Source organism: Dermochelys coriacea, chromosome 2 (genome assembly GCF_009764565.3).
Source record: "Dermochelys coriacea isolate rDerCor1 chromosome 2, rDerCor1.pri.v4, whole genome shotgun sequence".
Taxonomy (NCBI): Eukaryota; Metazoa; Chordata; order Testudines; family Dermochelyidae; genus Dermochelys; species Dermochelys coriacea.
In genome coordinates, this window is record NC_050069.1 from 156,471,811 (window position 1) to 156,497,584 (window position 25,774).

General features: G+C 40.9%; 1 long non-coding RNA gene across 1 annotated transcript in view; it reads left to right on the top strand.

Moving 5' to 3' along the window:
* Positions 1 to 20,603, top strand: part of LOC119851446 — a 160,251-nt gene extending 139,648 nt beyond the window's left edge. The window contains exons 3-4 of the long non-coding RNA XR_006279132.1: positions 17,832 to 17,984; positions 18,862 to 20,603. This is a non-coding gene — a long non-coding RNA (uncharacterized LOC119851446). The remainder of the gene's footprint in view (positions 1 to 17,831; positions 17,985 to 18,861) is intronic.
* Positions 20,604 to 25,774: the final 5,171 nt, after the last annotated feature.

Consider the following 25,774-nt stretch of genomic DNA (forward strand, 5'->3'; position numbering starts at 1 on the left):
CAACAAAAAAAACTTCAATAACAGACTCCAACGAGAGACTGCTGAATTGGAATTAATTTGCAAACTGGATACAATTAACTTAGGCTTGAATAGAGACTGGGAGTGGATGGGTCATTACACAAAGTAAAACTATTTCCCCATGTTTATTCCCCCCCCACCTCCCACTGTTCCTCAGATGTTCTTGTCAACAGTTGGAAATGGCCCACCTTGATTATCACTACAAAAGGTTTTCTCTCCCCCCGCACCGTGCTCTCCTGCTGGTAATAGCTCATCTTAACCTGTCATCTTAAGTGATCACTCTCCTTACAGTGTGTATGGTAACATCCATTGTTTCATGTTCTCTGTGTATATAAATCTCCCCACTGTATTTTCCACTGAATGCATCCGATGAAGTGAGCTGTAGCTCACAAAAGCTTATACTCAAATTTGTTAGTCTCTAAGGTGCCACAAGTACTCCTTTTCTATTTTAGAGAGACTGTTTTCTTTCTCTTTATTTTGGGGTTCTTCTGTGTTTCTGAATTCTAAGAAAGTAGTGTTTGCATTCCAGCAAGAGTATTTTAAGTTTTTAACTAATTTCTATGATTCTATGTTGTGGAACATAACAATAGAATTTGGTCCTATCAATCTCTCAGGGTCTGAGCCAAATCTCAGTGGAGTCAGTGGGAGTCTTTCCAATGATTTCAATAGTCTTTTACTCCTGGGGCAATTCTATGCCACTGTGCAATAGAATTTGTGCAGAATTAATGTTCTGTGCATAATTTCATTCCCCCACCCCATCATAGAATTGATGCTGCAGAGCTGCTGGCTGCTGGTTGAGGCCACTAGACCCGGCAGAGCCCAGCTCCCCAGCTCATGGTGCGCCTTCATGGGAGGTGTGGGCAGACTGCAATTTCCAGGTTTGCCAGCCCCACTTGGTCACATGGTGCCCCCTCCCTGCACTACAGCTGACAGAGCTGGTGAACTGTGCCCTGTTAGGAGAGGCAGGAGCAACAGCTCAGAGCTGCAGGAAAGGGTCACTGCTTTCCAGGAGGGAAGAATGAGGGTAAGGCAAAGTCCTGCTGGGGAGTGGGCATGCCCCCCACTATCAGTAGGTGTGGGTCATCTCTGCCTGGCAGGACAGTAATGAAGCTGTGTAGAGTGGAGCCTGTGACTGTGCTCTGTGGGGGAAGGAAGTGCAGGTGTCTGGGCCAAGGAGGTCCTGCGCAGCCCTCTCCGATACTTCCCAAATATCCCCTCCCAGTACACACATGCCCCTTCAGCACCCCTGAAATACCCTCTCCTGCACTTCCCAAATACCCCCTTCAACATTTCCCAACTGTACTCTCCCCACTCTCCAACTTCCCCTGGGAGTGTTCTCTATTTGGGAACTTGAAATATGGTAAGACTGGGGAGGCAGGGCAAAAAAACAAGAATCAACTAAACGAGCAGAGGGACAGAGTTTTCCCCCAAGATGTGCCCAACTGGCATATGTGACACACCCAGACTCAGACACCCGACAAAAGCATAACAGAGAAACAGGGACTGGGTTATCAAAGGGATTTCTTTAACTCTTTACTCCCGAGGGAATTTTTTTGTTGCCTGTTTTGTTTCAGACGTACTTGCTGACAGGTATTTTGAAATAAATTACCAAAATAATTGAAACTGGTGTGATATTTTGTTATTTTGACAAACAAAATATGCAGAATTTTAAAATATTGTGTGCAGAATTTTTAATTGTTCGGTGCAGAGTTGCCCCCAGGAGTAGTCTTTGTATCAGGCCAAGTGAATGATAGGGGGTAGCAAAAAGTAACTCAGATGTCCATACTCCTGCACTGTGGTTTCTCTTTCCATTGAAAGAAGAATTAAAATATAAACTAGTTCCAATATTCATTTCATTATAGTGTCCTTATCTAATTTCCTGCACTCCTTTCTTACTGTGCAGTCGATTAAGTAGTCTTCAAAAGCACTCCTTGGACACTCTCTTCAGCTTCCCATTTGGGTTTCCAATTTCATGTCTTGCCTCCTTTTTAATCTATGGATCTCCTGATATCCCAATTTTTAGCGCATGATTCATTTTTCTGCCATTTGCCTTTGAGAAGAGTTTACCTTAACTTTATTAGCAGAGTTACCAAATGGTAAAAAGTATTCTCAAGGCCATAGTGGTGTAAAGAGTTAGTAAAAAGTTGGAAAACTACATTTCCAAATCACTAGTTTGAAGTCAGTCTAAGTCAGAAGTGACCAAAGTTGTTACCTTCTGACTGTTGTTCAGCAGACTGTTGTATATTAGAACTGGTTAAAAAATAGGTGGGTATGTTTTGTGAAAAAAAAATTCTGAAAATGTTTTCAACTAAAACAGAAACCAAAAAGACCTCTTTGGGGAAGGGGGGTATTTCAGAATCAAAAATGAAAATCTGTAATTTTTTAATTCAGAGGGGTTGCTTTCTTTCTCCCCCTTTTCCTTTTCTTCCATTTCCCCCACTACCTGCACTTATAGTGGCAAAATAGAAAAAGGTAAGTGGGGAGGAAAAAAGGAAGAGGATGGAGAGGGACCCAAAACTGGAAAACCAAAAAAAATTTCATTTTTGTTTTTGGAAAACTGAAACTTTTTTAGTTGGGGGGGGGTGTGCATAAAAATGGGGAAAAATAGAAATAATGCAAATTTTCTGCAATTTTAAGGGCTTTTTTGGTTGTTGAAAAACATTCCAAAGGAAAAAATTTAACCAGATCCCCTTGCTATAAAATGAGTTATGTGAGTATGAGATGTGTGGCCTCGTGGCCAGCATGCTGTGCTGTGACACCGAAGCCCTGGGTTCATTTCCAGCTTTGTCCCTGATTTCTTAGGCAAGTCGCTTCTGTCTTTATGCTTTAATTTCCACATTAGTAAAATGTTGTTTCTTTTGTTGTTTTTTGTTGTTTTTACTGATCCAGACTAGCATGGCTACCCCTCTGAAACCTTTAACTATAGAGTGCAGCAGGAGACTGGAACACTTTGTCAACTTGTAATGTATTCACCACCCAGGAGGATGGCATTTTCCCCTTGTCTGAGTAATATGTAGATAATAATGATTTACTAAATAGTTTTTGGGGAAACTATCCTGGAGATTTTCACTACTGCTTAGCATCTGTTGTCTCCTAAACTGAAGTAATACTGCAGATTAAGAGGATTTCATAAATTGCTAAACTCCCCACCCCCAAAAATCAAGAAGTAGAGAGATTCTGACAAATGCCATCTGCCGATTTTTTCAAAAAGACAAGATTTTCTGCTATGACCAGTAAGTGCTTCAGTTCTACCATGCAGTACCAAAATAATCACTATGGTAACGCTTTTAGGGCAGTCTTCCAAACAGATTTATTGTGAACGCAGAAACCATACAGCACTTTCAAGCAAGAAAGAAGACAGCCTCTATAGCAGGTTATTTTGTTACGCTGTATGAATGAAGGCTAATAGGCGTCAGAAAGTCTGTTCTAACTTTTTTAAGTTACCTAGTTGGATTAACTTGTCTTGCTTGTAGTTGGTGGGAAATGCAAGTGTTGGAAAATAACAGCAATCAGTTTTAGCCTCGCATCTCTTACGTTAGAGTAACCCTTCCTGGACATTTTATAGGACCCTGATGGCTATGATACTACAGCAATAGCTCACTGTATGTACCACAAATACTAGGACAATGACGCATTAGACTAGAGAAAGGTAGAATTACTCTTGAGATAAGAGCAGGAGCTTTGAGCATATCAGTTTCCTTTTTCTCTTTCTTTTCTCATTCTGCTTTCTTAGTAAAACAATGAAAGTGAAGGAGCGTGCCAGTACTGTGACAAGTCTGACTGGATGCTGAACTGGAGTAAAATCAGACTGCTTTGCAATATTTTGAAGATGAAAAATACCTTACATTTAAAGGGAATAGAGCAAACAACAATGACAGCTAAACTATTAATCCCAGATAGTGAGGGTGGTATTTCCCTTTTTGGCCCAGGTAGTGGTGGGAGTTAGCAGCTAGAATTTGTACATGCGCCAGAACTTTGTAGGGCAGCCAGCACTGCTATGTTACATAGTTGTAGAAGAGGTTATATATAGTTCTCGCTTTGTATTTGGCAAAGTGTTCTCATTTAAACATTCATTTAGCGTGATTACTTGAGTGAACCATACAAGTCTATTCCTTGGAGTACTAAAATTAACTTGTTCTAGTGATGCACTGTATCAAAGGTTAATTTACAATATACATGGGAACTTATGTATTTACCATGCCATTTTAATAAGGCAACTTTTACCAACAACTTTTACCCGGGCCACGACTTTATATCACTTTTCATGTCATTTACCACTCAACAATTGTTCTTTTTTCCATTACATTTGCCACCCCATGTTAGTGAAGCAAAAAGAGATAGAGATAGAAAAGGGGTTACAGAAAAAGAGGCTTTCTTTTTCTCTGTGTGTGTCCTGGGTAGAGTTTTCCTGAGAATTTGAAGCTACTTTTAGTTGTATTGTTTCTTTTAACAATAATTGTAAAGGCACTCAGAGAAGCAGATGAATGCTTAATTATAAACTGAAATAAATAAAATACCCTTTTTTGTCAAGCTGAATATATTTAAGGCCCCCTTGAAGAATATCTAATCTTTACACATATAGTAGGGACACCAGTAGACTGATAATTCCTTCTTTTTGATCAATACAATTAAAGCAGATTTTTTTAAAAGGACATACTGCATGCCACAGCTAATAACACCTTGACATGATATTCTTGGGATGTAATGTAACTTGCCAGTCCTTTGTAGCCTTCTGTGTCATGCAGGATAAAGTCTTAATTGGGTGTAGATTATTCCATAGAGTTTATTTGGGGATTTTCTAAGTTTCCTTATTTCAGAGCTTGTTGAATATGTGGGATGAAATACCAAGTAAAGTATTAGGGGAAAAAAGTGAAGTCTATTTTGTTGTCACCAGAATCCAGTATATGCATTTTTATTGAGACAAATCACTGCCACTTTCATTCTTTTCATTCAGCACAACAATAGGCTCCCTGGCTTAAATTCTGATCTCAGTTACACCAGCATATGTAAATCCAGAATAGCTCCATTGAAGTCAAGGAAGTTACAGTACTCCTTGTTTACTTCAGTGTAACTGAGATCAAAATCTCTCCCACTGTCTCCATATCCCATTTTCTGTGCAACCATTGTTTGTCCTTCTTGGGTCTAGATTTATCATTCCTCTTTCCTGTAGTTTCCTCTTTTTCCTTTTTAGCGCTATTACAACATGCAGACATCTGCCAGTTATTTTACCCTTGTCCACTTTCCAAACAATGAATGGGGAAAAAACTAATTTTCGTCTCATTGTAAATACTAATGGCAGAGTAGTTTGTCTTTCTTTTTTCCCTTTTCCCCCCTCCTCTGACGCACATGCTCTATAATAAGCTTCTGTTCCTTGGAGCTTGTGAGCCTCAATAGTAAGCTGAAACCGCTACTATATTTACACACTTTCCACATTTAGACAAAGGCTATTTTTAACTGGCGTTCTATTTGCGGGGGCTGCCAACGTCACTTTATGTTCACATGCATCTCGGGCATCATATGCTTGTTATTTTTATTTATTGTGCCTTTGCCAGCTCTGCCTTTTTTAAGTGAAAAAAGAATTGAGAGTGCTTTAGCAGGCCAGCCCTTGAGAGCTCTTTTGTATAACAGCAGATACACAGATTAGGAAAGAAAAGACAACTCAGCGGTATATTTGGCAAACCCGTTTCTAATAGCTGGCTTCTTTTTTCCATGAGTCTAGTCACAAAGCTGTTTTCTTTTGACCACTGCGTTTGTTTAAGGGGAAGCTGTTTCTGAGGTACGTTTGTTATCCCCGTATCACTTGTAGCAGCCATTATTTCTTGTTACATGATGCAGCATCTAAAGATATTGAGAAATTAATATAAGAGCTCTACTGTCATGTTGTAGTTAAAGTAAATGACGTACAAATAATCGGCTGCTTTCTGTTTCTTTGTTAGCAGCTGCATGCTTTGGAGCCTAAAATAAAATAAATGTTATTTTCAGATAAATAGTTGTATTTTTAATGTGAAAGAACTCTGAAAAATGCTGGAAACTGAAGTCTTGCTTATAAAGCGCTCTCCAGCCAGGAGTAGGACAAACATTCGCAACGTGAACTTCCCTGGGTTGCTCTAGTGACCTCAACGTGACCCAGAGGAACTACCCTTTCTGAGGGTTAGAAGTAATTCATGCCACATGCTGACTCAGGATGCCTGATTCATGTGATATCACCTGCATCATGTGCTGGGATTTCTAGATACTCATATGCTTCTGCAATGATTAGGGTAATTTATCTACACACATGCCAACACCGTCTTTATTCACACAGAAGAATTAATGGTTAAAGGAGGGGCAAAGTTGGGGCAAACATTTAATGCTTTACTGTAAGATAAGAGTGTTCAGTGGGAAGTTATTTAGAGACATAGGCAGATAAAGTTAAGGATGAAGAGCTAACTCAGAACCAACTGGAATTCTTTTATTTTTAAAATTTGAAACAGTTTGGAAAACTTCTTAGGGTTTAAACTATTTTGCTATGCCTCCTCACTTCCTGATTTCACCACTCACCAGATTTTCAGCTTGATTTCACCATCAAGAGGGACTGAATAAACTTTGGATACATGTTGAATCTTATGGATGCTTATTACAGCCAAATTAACCTTGTAAGGTTTGCCCATTACTAATTCAGTTCCCCCCACACTTCTTCCCTTCACTGGACTATAAAAATACTATGAGCAATTGAATTATCCAAGACTGCATCTATTGACAAGAGTTTAGTTTCCTGAGGGCTATAATACTTTGATCCAGTTCTGGTGGCAGGGCTTAGTCTGAAGATGGCTGGGCAGTTAGTGGCCTGAGATATACGTAGGCTTGGCAGAATGATATCAATTTTTATTTTTAAACTTTTTAAAATTTTTATCTATTTAAATGTTCACAGTTGTAGCATGGGGCATGGTTGACTTGAGGGAGGCTTCTCTGCTCCTTGAAGTCTTTAAACCATGATTTAAGGACTTCAATAACTCAGACATGGGTGAGGTTTTTCATAGGAGTGGGTGGGTGAGATTCTGTGGCCTGCGCTGTGCAGGAGGTCAGACTAGATGATCAGAATGGTCCCTTCTGACCTTAGTATCTATGAATCTATGAATTAGATATATACTATACTTATAATAATAATACCTAGCTCTTTTTTTCATCAGTAGATCTCCAAGCAATTTACAAAGGAAGCCACTCAGTATCTCCTTTTTACAGACGAGGAAACTGAGTCTCTGAGCATTAAAGCGACTTGCCCAAGGCCACCCAAAAGCCTATTGGCAGAGCTGGGAATAGAACCCAATTCTCCTGAGTCCCAGACCAGTGTAAGCCCCTGGCCAACACTGCCTTCTATAAACACTGAGCAAATTACTGAAAAATAAATTGGACAGGTTACGGAGGTCATGCTACTCTCTGCAAATATATTTGGTTTTCCCCAGTACCAAATACTTGTTGGCATGGAGGTACTATAATGACAGGAATATTAGAAATATGTGGAGGGGGGTGAAGAGGAATTACTTTTTCATTTTCAGTAGTGTGACTGCGTAGGTTGGCAGTCAGCACTGACACTGTGCTGGTTTGCTCGAGATCTGCCTTTGGTGGAAAGTATTTCTGTGACACAAACACCACTAGTGGCAGCAGAAGTTGGGGTATTGTGTTTCCCTAATGAAAGCCTAATTCATGCCAGTAAAACCTGTGTAAGAGGCACCTCCAGGAACAGCTATGGCCAACTTGTACCCAGATCTGCACAATGTGTCTTTAGCCCAAGATACTTCTAACATTTTTTGAATGAAGAAAAAACTGGTTTCCTTTTTCATGAATTAATACTTGCTGACTTTGAGGAATTACAGCAGCAAATTGTAGATGAGTCCCGAAGCATTCGTGTGCACCCATGCACAGAGAGACCGGGCAGTGCACTGCAGTCACTTCTGCACTGTGCTATTTGTAGTTACATATATCTGTAAAATTGGGGATGTACATAGTCTGAAAAAAGGAACAAATTAACTTTTAACTTCTAAATGATACTCTCAGATTATTTTACTGTATTTCAGAGATCTCAAAATTGTGCTTTAAGTAGCAATGAGCCTTAGTGAATCATGCAGATCTGGATCCAGAATTGCAAACCTGGGATCTGTGGTTTCAGTTCAGCTCATGTTAAGGAGCCAATTTGTACAGGTTGGGGCTGAACCCAATTTGGAATACTGCCCCCTGCTCAATTCAGTAATATTCAGTAGTTAGGGCACGACGGCATCTTAAACCTGGAGTTTTGAATCAGGCCCCGAGTTGTCAGTCCCATCTTTGTTTTGCTTTTCCTCCAGGAGGGTGATTTGGCTCTCAGTTTTAGTCCTTATTCAGGCCGGATTCCAACTGTAGTATGCCAGCTCCTCACATTCAAAAATCATGAGATTGGCGAAAGAATCCCAACAAAATTTTTTAAAATACTAAATGTTGGATTATTTGCCTTCTTGTATTTGAGCCATATTGGGCCATGCTTTCATCTCTTCTCAGCAATCAAGAAGACTAGACATTTACTTAAAAAAAGAAAACTGAGATTCTCACAAGATCACTTAGCTCCAGGAGGTGGAGCTTGAATTAAAACTCCTGATATCATTCGACTTACAGGAGAAAATCACGAGTGTTGGAAACACTGTTGTTGAATTCAGTGGGGATTTTGTTCAAATAAGAACTGAGGACTTGCTCTAATATAGGCAATACAATTGCAGAATGTGTATACTGGTCCCTTAGAGTTATCAAAAACTTTTAAACCCGACATTTTTTTTTTTTTTAGAATCAATGTGGGCTATAAGAATCCCATTTTTAAAAGCCCTTTAGCAAGAATCCCAAACTACATCTAGAGGGCTAGCTCCTGAGCTGACTTATGGTGACACACTATAGGAGTGAACAACGGACGTGTGCTGGTGGGGCAAGTAGCAAGGCAGGGGACTCTGCAGGTATCTGAGCACCACAGATGTGACCTCTCTCGGGTTGTTCACTGCTCAGGAACAGGGATAGGGAAAAGTGGAAATGTCTTAGCTATGGCCGATTAGTCCATGCAGCATAAAGCCTCATGACCCAAAATCAGCCTAATTGCTGAGCTACAGGCCATGTCTGCTTCTCTCCCCCATACCTAACAATAGCTTGATGCACAGGCATCTGGTCAGCAACAACATTTTGGGCTGAAGTTCATTTTTCTATGAACTGGGCCTTTTCATACTAACGTTGGGGGGGATTTGGCTTACAGAGATCACTTCTCCACATGACTGAAATGCATCCACTTCTGGGGTGGGATGTGATAACCTTTATAATAGCACATGTAACACAAGGCCCCTGCATGGGTAGCCAGTAACAGGGACTGAAACTGGGAACTCTGGCTCTAAAAGCAGAAGCTTCTGCTATAGGAGCGAGATGACCCAGTGTCCACTTAAAGGCTCTAGTTGACACATAAATGTCTGTGTGGTCCAGTCACTAGAGGGAGACAGAGAGCCACACAGTGTAATCATGGGTTACACACACGAGAGTTTTGGGATAGAAATGAAGACTATTATAGCCAACCAAACCATTTATTTCTACTAATTATCAGGCAGGGGGGAAGACTTCTCCCTCATGCAGTGCACTTCCTTTCATTGAGGAGCAGAAGAATCTTGTTGATGTTCCCGCTGCCCTTCTTCCCTTAACTCATCCCAACTGTTTCATTACCCCCTCATGTCAGAAGTGACTTTGTAAGCTGCTTGAGGCAAGGATCATGCCATCTTGTGAAACTCCAGCATGTTTTTTTGAGGATTGTAAGACAGTAAATAACATCTCATGTGAAAGGGGCTGGCTTCAGCAGCACAGTTGATCCCTTGTAGGATGCCATCTTATCCCAGTGCAGTGGGGACACAGCGGGAGGAACACTTCCATTCTACAAGCTCAGTTACACCACCTCTTGTAGCACCTGGGATTTATGTCAAAGTCCCCAATCCAAGTACTGATCCAGCCTGATGTTACTTAGCTAATAAAAGCTGATACGTGTACAGCCCAAGCTGGTGTGGCCACAGGCCAGCTTTAATTAGTTAAATCAAGCTGTACTAGGCATCACTGATTTACTTCTAAAAAAAATCTTGCTTAATTCTGTTCTTATTAAATAAAAACCTTCTGGTGGGAGTAATAACCAAATCCAACCCACACGCCCGAGCCTGGGTACAGTGCTGCAACACAATGTCCTCTCAGTTGCCACTCGAGCGTAAGCTGGCGTAGCTGTTATCAGACCTCCATACCACTCTTCTACTACTAAATTATACAATCCCTCCCCGCCACCTTCCCCAATCTGGAGCCAGATTATGGGACAACTCCTGCTCATTTCATCCAATGGGTCTACTTGCATGAGTATAATGAGCAGGATTTTTCCCCTTAGGTTTTGTCTCCACTAGCATTTTTGTCAGCCAGGGATGTGAAAAAACACCCCCCCCCCCGATTGACATAAGTGTCACCGACAAAAGCGCCAGTTTGGACAGCGCTCTGCTGGCATGAGAGTGTCTCCTGCCGTCAGATCTACTGCCGCTTGTTGGGGTGGTGTAATTATGCCTGCGGGAGAGCTCTCCTGCCAGCACAGAGCAGCTATACAGGAGCCCTTACAGCGGTGCAGCTGCAGCTGTAAAGCTGTGCTACTGTAAGGTCCATAGTGTAGACATTGCCTGTGTCTCAACAACTGGAAACTAGTGCTTTAATTTTATCATCCAACAACCTCTTTTGAAACCCCCTTCTTCTTGGAAAAACAGTACAGCCAGTTGTCAGGCTCCAGATGTTATGAATAAAAAGCTTGTATTCTTGCTACTGTAATAAGAAAATCATTAACTGTTTGGTCTGCGTATATTGCAGCCGATAATTCATATGATGAATGTAGCCTCTTTTTCGGTTCCCAGAATATCTGTGGGCAGATCACTATTTCCTGGGGATGGTCGTATGACAAACTAAAAGGAATAAAATAGAATAGAATTGATTGTATAGAATGCCTGTAATCTTGTTTCTGATGTAAACTGCTCAAGAAAAGCGAATTGATAAAATTCTCTTTCCATGCGTATTTGAGCATGTGAGATTAAAATTTGATTTCCACCATCATTCACGCTAGTAAACCTCAATGATGTGAATGATTATATAAAGCAAACACAAAAGTTGTACGCACCCTAACAAAGAGTTTTACGTCCAGTTAGTCATTGCTGGGGGTTTTTTTAACTCCTGAAGTGTGTATTTCAGAAGGTCATGAATTTGTTAAATGACATTATTTCTAGGTCACATGTGTTTTACTGCCAAAGAAATGCAACACATGAATATGTGTGGCTGCAACTTTCATTTGTGCAAAACATATGAAATTTAAATGGGCTGTGCTTCAGATTCTGCTGTGCATGGAAACCGTTTCTGCAATGCTGTGCACTTGGCATGGTGGAGAATGAGTGGCTGGTATCACGCATTGTCATTTTTGTATCAAGGCTTTGGCATGCCATTCAGTGGGGGAGGGGGGAAAAAGACCCCATGTTAATGAATATCTTCCTTGCTTCCTAGTAGTCCTAATGTAATATGCCTCCTCTTTTTCAGAATAACTCTTCATACCTGATGTCAGTCATTGCTTAGAATGTGGAATCCCTTTCATGGGAATAAATGAATACAGTGGCATGCCATTTTACTCGGGAAATTATGCATACACTTCGTATGGTGAAAAGCGATTCTTCCCTCAAGCCCACATGGGTGTTTCAAATACTGGCGTTTGTAGAAAAAAGCAAAATGCCATTTGGAATCTGCTTAAAAGGACACGATCAAGATTTGTAGGCCCAGCAATTGATATGTAGTAAGGACCCTTCCCTCTTCCTTCTTAGATTCATGTCCAAAGTCCATGTAACCTTTTATAGCTCATGTCAACACTCATGTCTGCTGAAAGAAAGACCCTCCCCATCCCCCAAAGGCCAGCAACTCAGACCTTTCTGCTGAGCCTTGTGAAAACAAAATGGACATGTATGATTGAGGGAAAGGGAAACTGCTGTTTCAATCTCCTCAAGGCATCTTATAAACTAGTGATGGAAAATCATAATTATGAACATGATTTTGCAGTCTTAAAATGATGCTTTGTAGATATTTCATTTTTAATATGCATTCACTTGGACACAAAGAATGATCATTTTAACCCCAAGTCTGGTAGTTGCATATATTGATGTTACTCTTTGGCAATGTTCCGATGAACTTGCAAAATAGGATGCAGGGGGAGGGTGCATCTCTCCTGTCTGCTAAGCATTCCCAGGCTACTACTACTACAGACCTATTAAACCTCCTTCAGTATCTGGCATTTTTAATGTTTAGGAATGCTGGGTTGGTTTCAGGCCTAGTAATATCTGTAGGATTTTGCTGAGCATTGCTATAGGCCCCAAGAGCCTTGCAAATAGGAATATCCTGCCATCCAATTATTGCAGGCATGCACGGCTGCTTTGGAGTACAGGGTATCAGATATGGGACAGGAAGGGACCACCTGGGCCATCAAATCCTGTCCCTTGCTATCACATTTAATCCCATTTATAAATGTATCAGCTCAGTCTTAAAACTAGGTTATTTGCCCCCAATACTGCTATGGGAAGGCTGTTCCAGAATGTCCCAGGAATGCATCTGAAATTATTCTACTGTGTCCTGTGTGGGGAGAGGTGGGGACTCCATGCAGAGCCAGCGTGCAGTCACCGCAGGCCTCAGAGTAATGTTCTGCAGGATTCTGTCCTCAAGAGCAGTGGATCTCAATCTTTTCCAAACTGGGACCCCATCTTACAACAGACTACCATTTCAGGAACCCTTCCCATCTAGCCATAAATAAGGGAGGGTGGTTGTTTCCCACCGAAACATGTTTACAACCCCTTGGTGGTCCTGACTCCCCATTTGAGAATCTATGTTCAAGGGTATGGATGAGCAGCTGGTGCATGGGCAAATAAGGGAGGGTTTGGAGTACAGCCCATGCACCCACAACTACATGGAGAATTTGGCCAAACCTTCTACAGCGAGGCGCATCGGCTGCAGAGTCAACAGGGGAGGCTCTGGAATGCACGATAGCCTGAGAAACAGTTTCGACTCTGAGCATTTTACCTCAGTCAGGACTGGTTCCCAGTTGAGGATCGGTCCCTAATGGAACATGTGATACCATTTTAAATGCCAGTCCGTAGAGCTCTGACAATGTATGCCGGCTGAATTCTGGCCCCATAAATGCATTACGCTCTCAGAACATTGTGCTTTTGCTTGTTTGAACTGCCCTCATTTTTTTTTCCTCATTTTTTTAAAAACAGTATGTTATGTTTTGGTACTAGAATTTTACCCTTATTGTTTTCATGCAGAATATTACCACATTCCTCCTCAGTCTGTCTGATTTTAAAAGTTTGTGTTGTGATTAAGCTATTTTCCTTTTCTTTTGTGAGAGATGGACAATTAAAAACATTCCCACTATGTGTAAATTCTCCTTGTGAGGAACAGAGCAGATTGCCTGGATCTTCTGGTTGTTGTTCTGGCTTCAGTTTCAGAACTGAATGCACTCCTTCTGCTCCATCTGTTTGAGTTTTGACAATGCAGTGGATAGAGCTGGAGGAAGTCCCATATATAAGGGTGGCTAAGCTTCACATTTTAAAATTGTATTTTAATTGAGTAACTGGATTCAATGCAAATGGAAATGTAGCAGGGTATAGAGTGTTTCCAGTACTCTCTTTAAATGCAAAGTTCTCTTAACATTACTATTTACCATAAGAAATATCTTCACAAAACTTAAATATAATGAGCATTATATTTAAATGCACCTGCTATTTTTTATTACTGTTCTTTTCTTCCAATGTTGCTTATTTGATGTATCTTTTGAATTGCTAAAACATACATGTGAGTGGCCTAGAACTTCACTTTTGAATGCATCAATATGTATTTTCCCCATTAAATAAACAGGATGTTAATTAAGACGCACGAAGAAAGATAAATGATCACGTATTCTTTAAATAATTATTTGGTCTTCTTTTGCAATATACTTACATTTCAATAGACAATGGGACAAACCCTGCACTCAGATGTATGCACGAAGGGCTTCCCTTTAATTGCAGTGTCTCTGTTAGCATCTTTTGGAGAATGTCTTGTCTTCTTCTTAGAATCTTTTGTATAAACATCTTACTTCATATTCTCCCTACAGCCTTATTTCCTCTCATTGGTCAAATTTTGCATTTCATGGGTGTGTATCCTGTTTGTCTACCTTACATTCATTATTCCTGTTCATCTTGATGATTTTCTGTTTTATGGAGAACAAGTTTAAGGACCAGAAATACAAAATCAACTCTTTTTGTAATGTGACTAGTCCAGGGTTTTCTGATTTGGGCCCATATAAGATCTCTGAAAAAAATGTCTTCCGGCAAGGGAATGCAATTAACTCTCACTTCATTAACTTGCTAACCCAATAATTGACACCAAACAAAGTTTGGCCTCTCTCCACTTCTCAGGCGGGACATGATCACCTAAGGTGCTGAGGGAATGCACCTTCCGTTGCTGTCACTGACTTGCAGCAGATGTCCATTCCCCACAGTGTAAGAGTGTTACTTAAGCATATGTTAAGGTACGTATGTCCCAATGAAGGTAAGCACGTGCTTAAGTGCTTTTCTGACCCCAGGCTAGTGCTGTAGTCAACTCTTTTATTGCCAACAATTCCTTTCTGTAACAAAACAGACTACCGTACATTTAATAACACTTTAATATAGTATGTTTGTGGCTTTTTTTTACATTCTCACCGCTTCACAAAATCTGACAATCGGCAATGGGTCTGCCAGTCATTAGTGCACATTTTCAGTATTCTTTTATAGATTCAAATGTTTTTTGTGAGAAATATTTAAGAAGTGCACTGAAGAGGAAAAAAAGGACACTAATTTCCACAGACTGCCCTGCTGAGGTGTGGAGTTTGATTTTAGTTTCATTGGGTGAAAAAACCCACTCAAACTTAAAATAATTCATCCTACAATTTAGGGCCTCATTTTGCAAATTTTTAATTGCATAAATGAAGAGTTTTCAGGATCAGGAGGTAGGTATGAAAGCAAAGAAGTGCAATTTGGAGGGTTCTGTTACAACTCAGGCAGAATTAGGGTTTAGGTTGTGGAGACTGAAAATCTCAACACATCCATGTGTTTTAAGGGACAGTGTGTTAAGCTTGCTGTTAGAATAGGTCATTTCCTAAGCTTCAGTGTTTGAAGATAATTGTCTCTTTGAGAAATTTGGACTACTTGCAGTGCACACGAAAAACATATGAACCTAAAATTCATGAATTGCAAAGAATACATTTATAACAGTTATTTTTTATTAATGAGTAATTCAAATCTCTAGAAAACGGATCCCAGCGGCACGGCCCCTACAAGGAGAGACAAAGGGGATGGCTTGTAGATCCATTGGCCACCCCCACACCCCAACCCACCCTGTACTTTGGGGTGGAAGGAGGCAAGCCTCATGGGGAATAGATCTGCAGGGGGTTCAGATTCAGTGCTTCCTGCTTCCCACACAGCAGAATTCTTTCAGTTTCGCTGCCTAGCAAGCGGTATGTGCCCCCAGAGAGCGGGTGGACAGGATTTGCTCACTGGTTCTGGAGACAGGACAAAGAAAGAGACTTAATACGGTAGACAACTTTGCTTCAATACTGAGGGGAAATAAAAGCATCTTGCACTACAGATATAGATAATTTTGTTAGTCTGTCTTCTCAATTACCTGTTTGCTAAAGCAGTTGAAATGAGATTCAGTTTAATTCAGAAAGTAGGTCTCTCGGCATGTTTCATAATATTGTTCAGAAAATCACAGAAGTGCAGAGACAGTAACAGTTGCACTTGGTAAAGATTCCTCTGCTTCTCTGTCTGTGGAGCTCAGGGATATCTGCAGAGTGGGTTAGGGCCATTTCCTTTCACTCCAGAATGAATTCAGAGTATTTTCTAAATATCAGTTACTGGAGGCTGTACTATCTTACAGTGAAATATGCTCCTGATTGACTATTGTGAATGGTCTGATAAGAGACAGGGCTTTGTGATTATAAAATAGTATCTACTTTGTGTAGGAATAAAACTTTTAGCACTATTATCTCTGTAGGGGGCCACTGTTATTTTCTGGCATCTTAGACAAAGGCCCTAATTCTGATTTCACATACACTGAGGTAAATAGGCAGTAACTCCACTGAAAGCAGTGAAGTTTACAATATAAAACTGGTGTAAGGTCAGAATTAGGCCCCAAATGACAAACTGACTCCTGGTTCTGTCAAGCATTGTTGTGGAAGCTGCACGAGTTTATTTTTAACATTCTCTAACCTAACAAGGAATTTCTATGTATTTTCTCCTTTTACAGCCACATAGTGCACTTTGGTGAAGTTAATCATGTGCAGCCTCAGGTGACTACTGCTTGTGCTTCTAGTTTATTTTCTAGCCCTACTTTCACTCTCCCTTATTAATAGATATGCTGAGGTTTCAGGGGAAGCTTAACTGTCTAGAAGCAATTTCTCTTGAACTAGCTGTGACACATACCCGCCTGAGAGAAGGCACTCACTTTCCCCTCAGAGGGGTATCTGCTTTCATGGGGAGTCCTCTCAAACTCTGGCATTGCAGAAACAGGTGCCCATCATATTTTGTTCAGCTAGGAAGCACTATGTACTCACTCTAATTACAAATCCTGTGATCTGGCCCTACTTCAGCATTTGCAGCTTGATACATATTGCTTTATGTAACCTCAGACTGATTTTTTTCCCCCCACTAATTAAGATGTTCTGGAGTTCAAAATGCCTGCTCTCTACTTGAACATGTAAGCAGGGCTGCTACTCCCATAATCTATTTTTTAAAAAATATTTTAAAAATCTTTTAAAAACCCACTGCAAAAGCTACACATAGCAGATAGAAAAGGAGGACTTGTGGCACCTTAGAGACTAACAAATTTATTTGAGCATAAGCTTTCGTGAGCTACAGCTCGCTTTGTCGGATGCAGCTGTAGCTCACGAAAGCTTATGCTCAAATAAATTTGTTTGTCTCTAAGGTGCCACAAGTCCTACTTTTTCTTTTTGCAGATACAGACTAACAGGGCTGCTACTCTGAAACCTGTCACATAGCAGATAGATACTTTCACTTTTGAGTCAGATATTTTATTTATCTGCTTACAGCACATGCTGAACAAAGGTATATGCGCCTGACTCTGTCTCATAGCTGGTTCTAGTAACTTTAGAGCCTCCTACTTTCTCTTAGTTATTGGACTACTTCTTCAGCTCAAGTGGTAAAAAGCTATCTTCTTGGTGCAGAAGACCCAGTGGTGGCTGTGGTATGTAGTGGCAGAATACTGAAATGCTCAACCATGTGATGCTTACCTGTGACCACAGTGATTTTTTTTTCCAATTCATTGTTTGTTGTTTGAAAGTGTAATTAATTTTAAACACCTGCTAATTAATTAACTAAATAGCTGGCATTATCAGAGGGCAAGGACTAATGTAGCCTATAACCCATCTGGATTCATTTGATTAAAACTAGTCACAAAGAGATTGATCCTGTGAAGTGATTGAGTGTCTTCAATTTTGTTTGGTTTCAAAAGGGGCTGAGGGTCCCCAAAAGACTGAGTCCATGTTGTCTAGAGGTGACATCTCAAATGTGAAATGTAAACTGTTGTTCTTATCACAACCATTAAATACAAATAAAACACACATGAACATATAGATGGATATGCCAGTTGATGGTTTGGGCATCCTTAAATGTGATCTAGACATATTATTGACCATGACCATCTATTTTATCCTTCTCTTTAGCACACTTTATTTTATCCATGTATCATGGTTACAGGGCTAGCTACACCTCTGTCTGAGAGCACCTCTTCAGCTGTTAGGCTGCATGCCTTTACCTATCTGGAGATGGGATTTCACAGTTCTTTCACTTCTAGACCAGGACCTGGACTATGTAACCTATGTGGCAACCATGATTATCCTACAGGTCTGAGTGAGTATGGGCACCTGACCAGCTCTAGCATTGTCCCTCTTAAATGTTTGTTGAGAGGTGGCTTATCTTGTGCCATTCTTTTCCTTCCTCCCTATTTCATCCAGACAGTCCACTAATGAACCTAATATATTCTTACAGTAAACATCCCAATAGCCAGGCCAACATATAGTATTCACAAATCATTACAGAGCGGCTCCAAATCCCTAGCGCATCCCTGCTTTATGCCAAATGTTTTACCTTTTGTCTGAGCTTTATTTAACTTCACATTAGGGAAATTGTGGGTGGCAGAGAAGATTCTGTGTCAAGGACATATTAGGCTTTAGATTGCTAATGGGTGGAGAGCCACACCGAGTGTTTGTGTGGGGACTGTTGGTTGAATATCAGCCTGGCTCAGATGTGCGAGAATGGTGAATGCACAGTCCAGTCTATTAAATTTAAACACATGTTCCAGCATCTGAACGTTGGCCTGTTATGTGAAGGACTTATTTCCAGAGGGGCATGGGGGACACAAAGCCAATACTAGGAGAAATAGATGAACTTTATGTACCAGCAATATAACAGTCAAATGCAGGTGACATTTACAGAAACAACTAAAATTATGTGATATTTTGAGTCCTATGAGTTCAAATATCCCATCATAACAATACTGACTGAATGATGGGGTGATCGTCACCTCTTCCCACCTTATGTGAGATCCCCAGAAGTAACTGGTGGGACGGTGATATGCCTATGACTTAGTTATACATAGAGGCAAAAGGGACAGGTGGAAGTCCCTTTAGGCCTTCATGAGATCTAGATGTGTGAAGCTGGTTCCCTAGCCCTACACTGCTTGGTGTAAATGGTTGTTTTGGGTTTGAATATTTATTTTCTCTTGTAGAATGAATTGGTCAGGAGGTGTATGAGCTGGAAGGGAAAGGGCCATTCTGAGAAGACAGGATGAAAAGACAATGAGAATGAGAACAAGAAGATGAACCTGAGGAAGAAGCTGAATTCCAAAACATATTGCCCAGGCAGTATTGCCTTGTGGATTACCATATCCCGGTTGACATATGAATGTAGAAGTGATATACTCTATGGGTTGTCCAAATTTTCATTTGGCTCTGATTGGAGTTCATAAAAGATATGTGTGCCTTGTTTTCAGAAACAAAAGCTGCATCTGTGCATGGAAATAGTTATTTGTGTATATCACATACCACACAAACAGGTATGACTGCAAATTTGGAGTGTACACCAAATGGAGGTCCACTGAAAAGCTGGACCTACATGCCCAGTGAGTATGGAAGTGTGTTGCAGATGTGAAACAAATATATGTTAATAAACAGCAGTTGTAGCCCAGGATCTGAGCATAGCTCAAAGAATTTGAATCAACTTCTGAGCTGATCCAATTTAATCTATGTGGCTTGTGTTCAACAACCTAGTTCTTTCTATTGTGGAGTGTGTCTGTCTTATGAGATAATGATAGTCTATCTAATCATCTCACCTTGTCACCACCCCCTAGAGATTCATAGACACTGCTGGGTTGAAACATAGTGACTATTAACACATTCTTGGAGAGATGCCTAGGCCACTTAAAGAGCTCGTGGAGGCTTTGGTGGAAAAAAAAAATCCTTCTGTTAACCTCTTCACTGCTGAATATATGTACAATCCTCTCTGTAAGGAAGTTTGTGATTTTGTGCTGAGATATCCTATAACTATTTTCTCTTTAAGAGATCAAAGGAAAATTTATATTATGGAGGTGATAGTTCTGACTGCATAGCTAAGGATATATTGAAAAATGAAGTCAAAGAAGAGAACTATCTAACTGGGTTTGTATAAAGAACAACATATATCCTTCCCAAATACACAGCACTTAATACAAGGGCTAGATTTATTTTTTTCTGAAAATGACAAGTCATTCCGTTGAATAGGTTAACGGTGAGATGCATATAAAATGATCTTGATTTTTTTCACCGGCTTTACATTTCTTTGCGTCCTTCCAATTTAATATTGTTAAAAGTTGGAAACATCAGACTTAACACACTGATCAACATTAATTGTGCGCCAGAACCTGGCCATTTTTCCTGCCCTTTTGCACCATTCTGGCCCTCAGGATTTGGCCCTAATAAGTTAACCACTTCAATCCCCATATAGATATATAAGAAAGAGCATGAACCTTAAGAAAAAAAGAAGGGAAAAGGTAAAAAGAATGATAATGTGTGTAATTTGGATAGAATCCTTTATTGCTTAGTTAATTTTCATTTATCCTAAACTTCTATATATTTGAGAAGAGTATAATTCTGGCCATAATTTCCTGAAATGATACCAGCTTTCTAATTCAAGGAAAACAGTCCTATAAGGTTTGAGGCAAAGGACTCCATCATCTTTGAAGTCAAAGTGCTACGTACACACTTCATCAGCAGAAATGCACTTCTAGTTAACCTTTCTCATGTTTTGTATTTCACTAAAATCCTGTAATAACATAACATATATTCATGTAATTAGTTATCACAGTTGTTGACTTTGTGGGTGAAATCCTAACCTCACTGAAATCAATGGCAAAACTCCAGTCGACTTGGGGCGGGGAGAGGGGCAGGATTTCACTGTTTGTTTATTATGGACTCGACCTTACTCCCAGTGAATTTTTGGAAGTTTTTCCAGTGATTCCAGTGGGAGAAGAAGCAGGCCTCTTCTACCAAGAGAAGTGGCTGTATATCAGTGGTAGGTAATGTGATAACTATACATTCCCTTCCCCTCCTCACAGGTGTAATGTGAGACTCAATATGTGTTTGCAGAGTGTTGTGCAGTCCTCAGATAAACTGCACTATAGGACAAAAAGATGGCAAGTATTTTACATTCCAGAACTGCAGTCACCTACACAACATGTGTGATACATTGTCCAAAAAACAATCGGGATGCAGTAGCACAGCACATGTATATATTTTCTAAGTTTACAGTAAAAGAGGATTTTAAGCAGATATAACTTAGTTTCCCTCTTTAAACTTTGTAATGTCTTTGTATCTGTTGTAAGGAGTGCTATAAAAATCATTGCGTTTTCACCAGTAAAGTCGTAGGCCACATAAAAGATGGGAACATTTGAGAATTCCCCAAGATGTTCTGGTGGCTAAAGCACCACACATGTGCACGTATTCATGGATATTTTTAGGTTTCTAAGAGATCCAAAACACTATCAAATCTTAACTGCTTTTTCACTCTGCATTTTGTAAGCCCTGCTTTGTGGCACGCGTTCGTACTGGTATCATGCCAAAGTAATGGCTGAATAACAAGAGACCCTGGCACTTATGTATATTTTCTGAAGTTACATAAAATGACAGTTTCAGCAATATGTAACTCAACATACCCATTAAAATCCCTAACCGATAGTGTTCCCCCTAACCTGTGCCAATCTTGAAAACATAAAAATCACTCCTCCACAATCTTGAAATAGTCATTATCCTTGTAAGCAGCTAATCCCCCCTCATAAACCACACAAAAATACTCCTCTGACATATCAAATTACAAAAATTACTTTGTTTCTCTTGAAGAGCCAGACACTGAAATGACAGGCCCATCTGCAATGAATTCAGACTTACACTTGTTTCCTATAGAGATTAGGATCTGAATTTCACCAGGTAGTCTATGTTGCTATCACTCAGGTCAGACTAATGTACAGTATGTAAATCATTTTGGACTCTCCACATCTCCTTTCATATCAGCCTATCTTGCATTCTGTTATTTTTCTGTATTTGCTAGCTTCTTTTCATTGGCCTGTGACATAAAGACACAACCCACTCTTTCCTTTCTGAACGTTTCTCTCTCATATAGACCACAACAATGCATGATTCTCACCCTCTTCACTGTGAGCATTAAGTAGATGATTTGATCAGCTTGCAATGTACCTAGTACACGTGCAGTGCCTGTGGGAAAACAGTTACCACTTCACATAGCCTGATGTAACCTAGCTGAAATGCAATGTGAGACTCTAGAGCTATCCTTCCATGGATCCCCCCAACCCAAGTGTAAAGCCCTCTGAACCATTATGGGAGGTTCTTCCTGAACTATTGCCACTTGTGGGGTGAGGCGTCTGCCAAGCTATTTTTACAAGAGGTTTCTTTTAAATCTCTCGGCCGCTCTCCTAGTCACATTGCTGTTCTCGGGCTCCAGAGCAGCATGGTGGCTGACAGGGAGAGGGACACAGTCCAGGGCAGGTGGTGTAAGCTATGAGGCCAAGTGACACACATGCAGGCTGTGTGTCACGCAGCAAAATTGCATCTTGACTAATCATTAATCTGACATGGAGTCTTACTGTTTCCCAGTAAAAGCATCATTTCTTAGCCCAGCAGAAGAATCTGTCCTATCTCGGGGCCTCTCCTTTTGCCCCTCCACCCCCACGAACATAATACAGTTCTGTAGTGACCTAAAATCCTTTTTTCGACGTCTCCGACTCAAGGAATATTTCCAACACACCTCTAACCAACATATTAACCCACAGGGACCTTCCTACCAACACTACAAAAAGAAGGATTCTGGGTGGATTCCTCTTGAAGGTCGAAATAACAGACTGGACTTCTACATAGAGTGCTTCTGCCGATGTGCACGGGCTGAAATTGTGGAAAAGCAGCATCACTTGCCCCATAACCTCAGCCGTGCAGAACACAATGCCATCCACAGCCTCAGAAACAACTCTGACATCATAATCAAAAAGGCTGACAAAGGAGGTGCTGTCGTCATCATGAATAGGTTGGAATATGAACAAGAGGCTACTAGGCAGATCTCCAACACCACTTTCTACAAGCCATTACCCTCTGATCCCACTGAGGGTTACCAAAAGAAACTACAGCATTTACTCAAGAAACTCCCTGAAAAAGCACAAGAACAAATCCGCACAGACACACCCCTGGAACCCCGACCAGGGGTATTCTATCTGCTACCCAAGATCCATAAACCTGGAAATCGTGGACACCCCATCATCTCAGGCATTGGCACCCTGACAGCAGGATTATCTGGCTATGTAGACTCCCTCCTCAGGCCCTACGCTACCAGCACTCCCAGCTATCTTCGGGACACCACTGACTTCCTGAGGAAACTACAATCCATCTGTGATCTTCCTAAAAACACCATCCTGGCCACTATGGATGTAGAAGCCCTCTACACCAACATTCCACACAAAGATGGACTACAAGCCGTCAGGAACAGTATCCCCGATAATGTCATGGCTAACCTGGTGGCTGAACTTTGTGACTTTGTCCTCAGCCATAACTATTTCACATTTGGGCACAATGTATACCTTCAAATCAGCGGCACTGCAATGGGTACCTGCATGGCCCCACAGTATGCCACCCTTTTTATGGCTGACTTAGAACAACGCTTCCTCAGCTCTCGTCCACTAATGCCCCTACTCTACTTGCGCTACATTGATGACATCTTCATCATCTGAACCCATGGAAAAGAAGCCTTTGAGGAATTCCACCATGATTTCAACAATTTCCATCCAACCATCAACCTCAGCCTGGACCAGTCCACAAAAGAGATCCACTTCCTGGACACTACGGTGCTAATAAGCGATGGTCACATAAACACCACCCTATATCGGAAACCTACTGACCGCTATTCCTACCTACATGCCTCTAGCTTTCATCCAGACCATACCACATGATCCATTGTCTACAGCCAAGCTCTATGATACAACCGCATTTGCTTCAACCCCTCAGACAGAGACAAACACCTACAAGATCGCTATCAAACATTCTTACAACTACAATACCCACCTGCTGAAGTGAAGAAACAGATTGACAGAGCCAGAAGAGTACCCAGAAATCACCTACTACAGGACAGGCCCAAAAAAGAAAATAACAGAATGCCACTAGCCATCACCTTCAGCCCCCAACTAAAACCTCTCCAATGCATCATCAAGGATCTACAGCCTATCCTGATGGATGACCCATCTCTCTCACAGATCTTGGGAGACAGGCCAGTCCTTGCTTACAGACAGCCCCCCAACCTGAAGCAAATACTCACCAGCAACCACATACCACACAATAGAACCACTAATCCTTGCAACAAAGCCCGTTGCCAACTGTGTCCACATATCTATTCAGGGGACACCATCATAGGGCCTAATCACATCAGCCACACTATCAGAGGCTCATTCACCTGCGCATCTACCAATGTGATATATGTCATCATGTGCCAGCAATGCCCCTCTGCCATGTACATTGGTCAAACTGGACAGTCTCTACATAAAAGAATAAATGGACACAAATCAGACGTCAAGAATTATAACATTCAAAAACCAGTCGGAGAACACGTCAATCTCTCCAGTCACACAATTACAGAACTGAGATTGGCTATCCTTCAACAAAAAAACTTCAAAAACAGACTCCAACAAGAGACTGCTGAATTGGAACTAATTTGCAAACTGGATACAATTAACTTAGGCTTGAATAGAGACTGGGAGTGGATGGGTCATTACATAAAGTAAAACTATTTCCCCATGTTATTTCTTCCCCCACCCCACCTCCCACTGTTCCTCAGACATTCTTGTTAACTTGATTATCACCACAAAAGGTTTTCCTCCTTCCCCCCCTCCTTCCTGCTGGTAATAGCTCATCTTAAGTGATCACTCTCCTTACAGTGTGTATGATAAAACCCATTGTTTCATGTTCTCTGTGTGTGTATATAAATCTCCCCACTGAGTTTTCCACCGAATGCATCCGATGAAGTGAGCTGTAGCTCACGAAAGCTTATGCTCAAATAAATTTGTTAGTCTCTAAGGTGCCACAAGTCCTCCTTTTCTTTATTTCTGGGAAAGATTCCTTCAGATCTAGACATCCCTGGGAAATAGATTTGCAAAGGGGGTCTGGGTGTTGTATTTTCATTTCTGCTCAAAATGCTGCTACCCATACTGAAAATGCTGCATGCCAGGCAGTATTAAATAAAGAGCCTTCTTGTCAATTTCTTTAAGTGAAGTGCTTGATGTAATGATACGTTGCAATGTTAATTTGCTTGCTTCTTTGCTTTTATAATGTCTAAAGCACCTGTTGTGAACATCTGGGAGACTGCAGAATTAAAACAATAATTAAAATACTACTAGAAGCCCAGGCTGCTGCCTCCTGTTCCCACTCACGCACGAAGACTGGGATCCATCGCATCTGTTTCTCCAGTTGTCTGTCTGGTTGGGGAAAGAGGACAGGTTCCATGCCCCCCGACTCCAGTGGGTTGTTAAGGACATTGTCCACCTACAAGTGCCTGTCTGGCCTGCGAGAACTCTTGTTGACGTGGCTGCTGTTCTGACTGATCATGAATATTTACATGGTACCAAAGGTGCTGATTTAAATAAAAAAAGAAAAAAGGTGCAAAATCCATTGTGGTGCAGCATAAGGTGTCTGTGCTTCTATGTAGGCAAACTAACTTCTACTCTAGCTCCATCCATAGTGTATGGATTGTGTTTGGAAAGCTTTCAGAGGGACATTGTCAACTTTAAAAAAATCACTTCTGTCCAAAATGTTTCTCCCTAACCGCGTTGCAAGAAATACCCAAGATTACTGTAGCTGTAAGAGATTAGAGAAAAACTGTGTTTTCCCCCTCTGGGTTTTTTTCTTCTTCCAGTTTGTTTACTTTGTGCAGGTGACAGAATTTCACTTATAGTCAGTGTCTCTGTTTCCCCTGTGTAGTTGAGTCGCTCACGCATCAACAGGCGAAAGAAAAGACATTTTAAAGAATAGAAAAATATGATTTAAAACCATAACAATTGGCAGGGGGATTCAGAGGCAGTGGAGTACTCACAGCTACTTTTACTTCACTTTTTGAGGCTG